Source organism: Beta vulgaris, chromosome 9 (genome assembly GCF_026745355.1).
Source record: "Beta vulgaris subsp. vulgaris cultivar EL10 chromosome 9, EL10.2, whole genome shotgun sequence".
Lineage (NCBI taxonomy): Eukaryota > Viridiplantae > Streptophyta > Magnoliopsida > Caryophyllales > Amaranthaceae > Beta > Beta vulgaris.
The window spans coordinates 26,818,147-26,824,146 of record NC_079210.1 but is presented as its reverse complement, the minus strand read 5'-3'; the positions used below and the strand labels follow the sequence as shown (position 1 = coordinate 26,824,146).

The 6,000-nt window shown below is 43.1% G+C and overlaps 1 long non-coding RNA gene across 1 annotated transcript; it reads right to left on the bottom strand.

Moving 5' to 3' along the window:
* Positions 1 to 320: 320 nt before the first annotated feature.
* Positions 321 to 1,856, bottom strand: LOC130590253 (uncharacterized). The gene is made up of 4 exons (XR_008967843.1): positions 1,536 to 1,856; positions 1,399 to 1,435; positions 1,279 to 1,313; positions 321 to 506 (listed from the first exon to the last, which is right to left on the bottom strand). It is a non-coding gene; the product is annotated as an uncharacterized LOC130590253 (long non-coding RNA).
* Positions 1,857 to 6,000: the final 4,144 nt, after the last annotated feature.

Here is a 6,000-nt window from a genome sequence, read left to right as displayed (position 1 = left end):
GATTAAGTAGCATTACCATTGGCAATGACATTGGATTTTTAGTACAAATTTACACTATAATGTATTACCATTCCCACCATTTATAACCTCTTACCAAACGGGGCGTGATGCTTTAAAATCGATCAGATAATTCAATAAAATCTCAGAGAGGCACGGGTTAAAGAAACTCACATTCTCAGAATCTTTCAGCATGATACTTAGCAATGGTGCTTCATTGCTAATTACCTTTCTTTCTACACCAAGACAAATATATACTATAAATATAGGAAGTTCAAAATTGTAGATTGTATAAACCCTTAGCTTCTTTCTTCACCGAGAAATCAAGGTATACTTATAACAGCTTCGATTACAAATCATACACCCAATAGCCAAATAATAAGCATAAGCAAAACATGAACATTTTTTAAGCACTCACTCTCGTAACTCTCTTCATCCCCATAGAGTACCCACCTAGCATTATCAGGCACTTTCACATTCCTTAACCTCGTATAGCCCGTTTTCTTCACCTGCTCAACCCATAGATGAGTGTGCAATGAACAAAAGAAGCTAAGGGTAATCCTAATTCCGCAAGAATACACCAGTACAATCAAAATGTTAGTTCATGTCATACCAACAAGAGCACAACACACATTGGAGCATATGCCAAGTTAATCTATCTCAGAGTACTAACAATTACTAAAGCCCAATATATCCTTAGCACTTAGCAGCTCACTTCACATCTTCATTTAAACATCATAAACAGCAAAAAGGATGTTTCAATTTTGAAGCTACTTATTCATCAAAAAATGCTATTCCCATAATCATACAACTCAAGTAACACCTAGTTTTTTAATTTTTGTTTTTCTTTCAATCAAAAATGGACGAATCTGCACAAGTGTCATTAGCAGCAGCACAAAGAAGACCCTACTTTTTTAAGATGAAGTTGGTTCCTATAAACACACTTGAACTCACTGCTAATACCAATCCCCTTACATTATACTCTGTCTTTACCAAATAATTAATCCAACTTCACGAAATTCAAATTCCTCCGCCAATATAATTAAGTCCCGCCAGACCCTTTTTCCAAACATGGGAAGTTAAGGTTGTTACTAATAATTAATCCAACTTTACCAAACATGGGAAGTTAAGGTTTTTTTCCTTTCTCTTCCATTCTTTTCTTTTCTCTTCCCTTCCTTTACTTTATTAAAAATGAACCAAACACAGTGTTACTAATGACAACCAAGCATATAATTCCTTTCAAATCAATCAATTATACCAAACATTATAAACTAGAATTACCTTCTTTTTTCTTCCTTTCTTCTCCCTTTCCTTTCCTTAAAAAAATACCAAACAAAGTGTGAAGATTGCTACAATTGGAAGCTTCAGAAGAATTAAAAAAATTGTGCATATAGATCGTACCTGGTAAGTGCTAACTGACGTTGTTGAGTCGTTTAATCTATCCAAAATGAAGAAAAATAATAGAGAATTTTTATGGACATAGCGATATGAACAGAAATTACAAACTAGAACTAGAAAAAAGAAGAATTGGAACTCACCATAAGCATGGAAACAATGAAGACTAGAGAACGCAGCAGCACAATGATGCGATTGAAGCAGCCCGACATTGTTTGAGTTTGAGGGTTTCAGTGGTTGAATTCGAGTGTTTGAAGAAGGGGGCAACTCATGAGAATTTAGGAAATTTAGTGAAACTTTTGAAGTTTCGAATTTTCAAACGCCAATACAATTAAGTCCCGCCAGACCCTTTTTCACGTGTGCACAAATATTCCAGCTCCTACGAGGAGATACTCTACATTTGCAACTAGAAATGAGCCTCGTCGTAAAAAACTGTTGTTATTTGCGACAAGAAGTAGTTCTCGTAGTAATATATTGTTATCTAAACGAGAAATTCGTATGGTCGTTAATTTTGGTCATTAATGGTCCTAGAAACATGATTGTCCAATTTCCATAGAAGTGCTTTGATGAGTAATGATAAACAATTGTGATTGCAGGTTTGGTAATTCTCAAAACAAGTTTCGGAATTACCTAAAACCATATGATCTTGGGTTGATTTGCGCATTTTAGTACAAGCAGGAACAATGGGAACAAAACTCAAGTCGATACGGTTTGGTGAGGTATTAGGCCTAATGGATCCAGTGGCATGATTGTCTAATTCCCATAAGATTGCTTTGATGAGTAATGGGAATAAATTGTGATGGGGAGAACATCCTCCACTTAGTAGGTTTGCTAATCTCATATCATGTTTGGTAATTATTTAAAAGCATATGATTTCTGATTTATTTAGACTTTTTACTACAAGAAGGAACAACGTGGACAAACAATCAAGTCAATGGGGTTTGGTGAGATATTTGGACTATTGGATCCAGTGGCATGATTGTCCAATCTCCATATGATTGCTTTGATGAGTAATGTGAATGGATTGTGATTGGAAGAACATCTTCCATTTAATAGTTTTGGTTAGACATGTGCATGGGTCGTGTTGGGTCTGTTCATGGGCTTAGCTCGATCTCGTAAATAGCAGGCGTGCCGTGCCAGACCTGAAATTTTTAGATTTTATCCACGACCCTACCGAGACCCACGTGCTGTGGCCTAGGCTAGTGCTTCTTGCTGACGTGACCCGTGTTTTATGTTAATTTTTGGTTTGTTGGCAATGTTAGACTAAAAAAAAAAGTGTCATTCGGCCTGCGAGCCATATAAACGTGCTCGTGCCAGCCCACGAGCCATATAGGCGGGATTGTGCTGGAACGATATGAAATAAAATTTCTTGATCGTGGCAAGCGCACATCCCACGTAGTGGAGAATGGGCCGCGCAGGGCTTTGAGTGGGCTTGTGCCGTATCAGGCCCAAACGGTGCTGGGCCGGGATGATCTGTGTGTTGCCTCGACCCATGCCCACCTCTAGGTTTGGTAATTTCCAAAACATGTGTGGTAATTACCTAAAAGCATATGATCTTGGTTAATTTGGGTTTTTTAGTACAAGGAGAGACCATTGAAGCCCAAAGCTCAAGCTAATGGGTGTTAGTGAGGTATAGGCCGAATGAACCCAGTCGCAGGATCATTGTTCAATCCTCATAGGATTATTTTGATGAGTAACAAAATGGATAGTGATTGGGAGAACGTTCTCCACTTAGTAGGTTTGGTAATGCCCAAAAGTTATGTTCCGGTATCGGACAAATTACAGGGTCTTGAACCGTTAAGTCCTTGTATTGAAGCCGGTTTGGATCCCTGCAAAAGAGAGTAAGTAAACTAGCCTCGGGGGTTGATCCGAGGAACGCCCCTCCGATGCCTAAGTCAGTATTAGGTTAAAAGCCGGTAGCTCTCAAGTATAATGTATTGGGATTCGTGAACATACCTCATGACTCAGATCAACAGAGTATTTATAGGGACCCGGATAAGCCCATATCTGGGTTGGGCCCGGTATATGCGGGAAATATCCCCAAGAATATTCCCTTAGTATATATTCTTATCTTTTACCGAAAGTATATCTTTTAGGCCCGTAGGCACTGGAAATATAGGCTGGATCTAAGCCCAGTATCGTAAGCCCAAAAGCTACTAAACCGGTATTATGAAAACTGGTATGGAACTTAGTCAGCCCCCATACAACTAGCCCCCAAGCCGGTATGACTAGCATAGGCATATCCTGCTTAGTAGGTTGAAAACCGTCATGGGAGATGCTGATTTATTTTTGGAGGGAGAATGCGAAACGTTGGCCTGAGAATTCCAATCGTCGCCTCGAGCTGCACACCTGTATTAAGAGCTCTTCGAAGACTAACTGCTTCAAAGCTGGGTGCTACTGAAACACGTGGCATGATCAGGACGGGAAGACGAAGAGTCACTTAATCTCGACCGCGACTTCTTCTATAAATACCCTTTGTGCGACCTCCGCTTCTCATTTCCCACATTCTCTCTCTTGCGATTGTGCTCATATCGGACTTTCTCTCTCAAAAATCCCTTTCTGTGTTCCTGGCGGTATTTGTTTGATCTCTCATTCCGGCCTCACGCTATTTGTTGATTCCGGTGCCTTTACTCCTCGCATTCCTACTTCCAGGTATTTTATCGAAACTTTTCCATCTTTCATACCGTATTATTTATAATGTCTTCCAATTCCGAGAACTCTAACTCACAAAATATCTCCAAAAGCCCTTCCGTCATGACGGAAAGTGACGTGGATTCTGGTAGTACCTCCCTTAGATCTGAGGGGGTTGATGATTCACCCATGCCGGATCCCGGCCATGAACATAGGATCAGTAGCCAGAGAGACTGTAGTGTTTCCGGTAGGCAAAAGGATGAACCGGCCATCCGTGCCTCCCCTTGGGGATAGGTAGGACAAGCTAAAGCTTTAGGGGTGAATGCTTATGGACAATATGGGACCATGGTAGGATTAGCGGAACATTCCCTAGAGTTATTTCCTTCCGGTAAGCCCCCTGTCCACCGTTCTACTTTTGAAGTTGGTGAGACTTCCCGCAGACCGGTACCTAGGGAGATTCCGGTTTCTCCTGTTCATTCGGATGCTGTGGAGAGTATAGAAAGGTATGAGGAGTCCACTACCTTAGAGGCCGAGTCGGATTCCGACCAAGAGGAACCTCCCGAGCTAATCCCAGAGGAGTCCGATGAGGATACCCTAGCTGAATTATTTATGCCTCCCAGTGACGAAGGCTGTGCCGGCAGTGTTCAATTGGACAGTGGCTGGGCCAATACTTGCCGGCAGAGCAAATTTCTTATTAAGGGTCCAAAATATTTTGCCTTTCCTGAGGGATATCGACTAGTACTCCCGGCTGAAGGGAGCCACGTAACAGACTGTCCTTCCGGTGATGTGGCTATTTATGCCCACATGCTCGATTTTGGAATGCAATTCCCCTTGGACCCCTTTTTTGTCAAGGTCTTCAAAGCCTGGAATATATGCTTGGCCCAACTGACCCCCCTAGGATGGCGGAATTTGATGGCCTATGCTTAGGTGGTCCGTTATAAAGGCTTTCCGGAGACCTTGAACCTCTTCCGCAAGCTTCACTGGATTAAGGAAGATGGTTCTGCCAAGGGAAGAGGGGCTGGAAAGAAGAGGAAATCCCGGGATAATGAGCTTGAGGGCCGGGGTGGATGGATGTCAATGTATACCAAGGCCGGTAAGTTGACGGTATACCCCAAACCCAGCTCCCTCAAACTTTGGAGAGGCCGGTTCTTCTGGATGCATGTCCCTGATGACTTCCCCTTGAGGCAATAATGGACCAAACCCCGTTCCCGGATGGAGCACATTAGGGACAGGGGTTTAACTCGCCGGGAACGAGTGGCCTTTGATTATTTTGCGTCGGACTCCATCCCGACCTTATGAGGCAAGAAGAAGATACCGGTTCCCAAATACTGGCTTCCCCACACCAACTATGTCTTTACTAACCCGACATTATCGGCCTTAGGCTTCTGCCAGTCTGACCCTTATGGTGTGTATTTGCCACATTTCTGAGCTGTGATGTCTGTTGTTCTTTTTATCGAATCTTGCAAATTGTGATGTCTTTTCCTTTTCTTCTTATTTTCAGGCAGGGATTTTCTGATCCGCGAAGCTCTTCACGTCGATCGATCATACCGGCCCCTCAGCAATATGCCTCCTAAACCTCCTCGCAAGTTCGTTCCCATCCAATTGCCAGCCGGCGGTGGCCGAGGTGGTCGAGGGGGCCGTGGAGCCGGTCGCTAACCTAGCCCCGAGGAGGATGTCAGGGATTCGATGCCACTGTTGCATCGACAGGCTGAAGTTGTTGCTCAGAAGAGGAAATCTGAGCAGCATAAGGAGGAGCCGCCGGCTGGTAAGGATAAGGAAATTCCTGTTTCCACAGCTCCAACTCTTCTTACCGGCCGAGTTGCTGAAGTCGGCGATTCTTCGCTGCGGCCCAAGATCTATAAACAGCTGACTCTGCCAGAAATGGTGCCCGGTTTAGAGTCCTTCGCTAAGCCCAGGAAGGTGGGCTTCTTGGAGCGGACCCGGCTTGAGATGCCGGAAATCCTGAAAAAGTGTTGG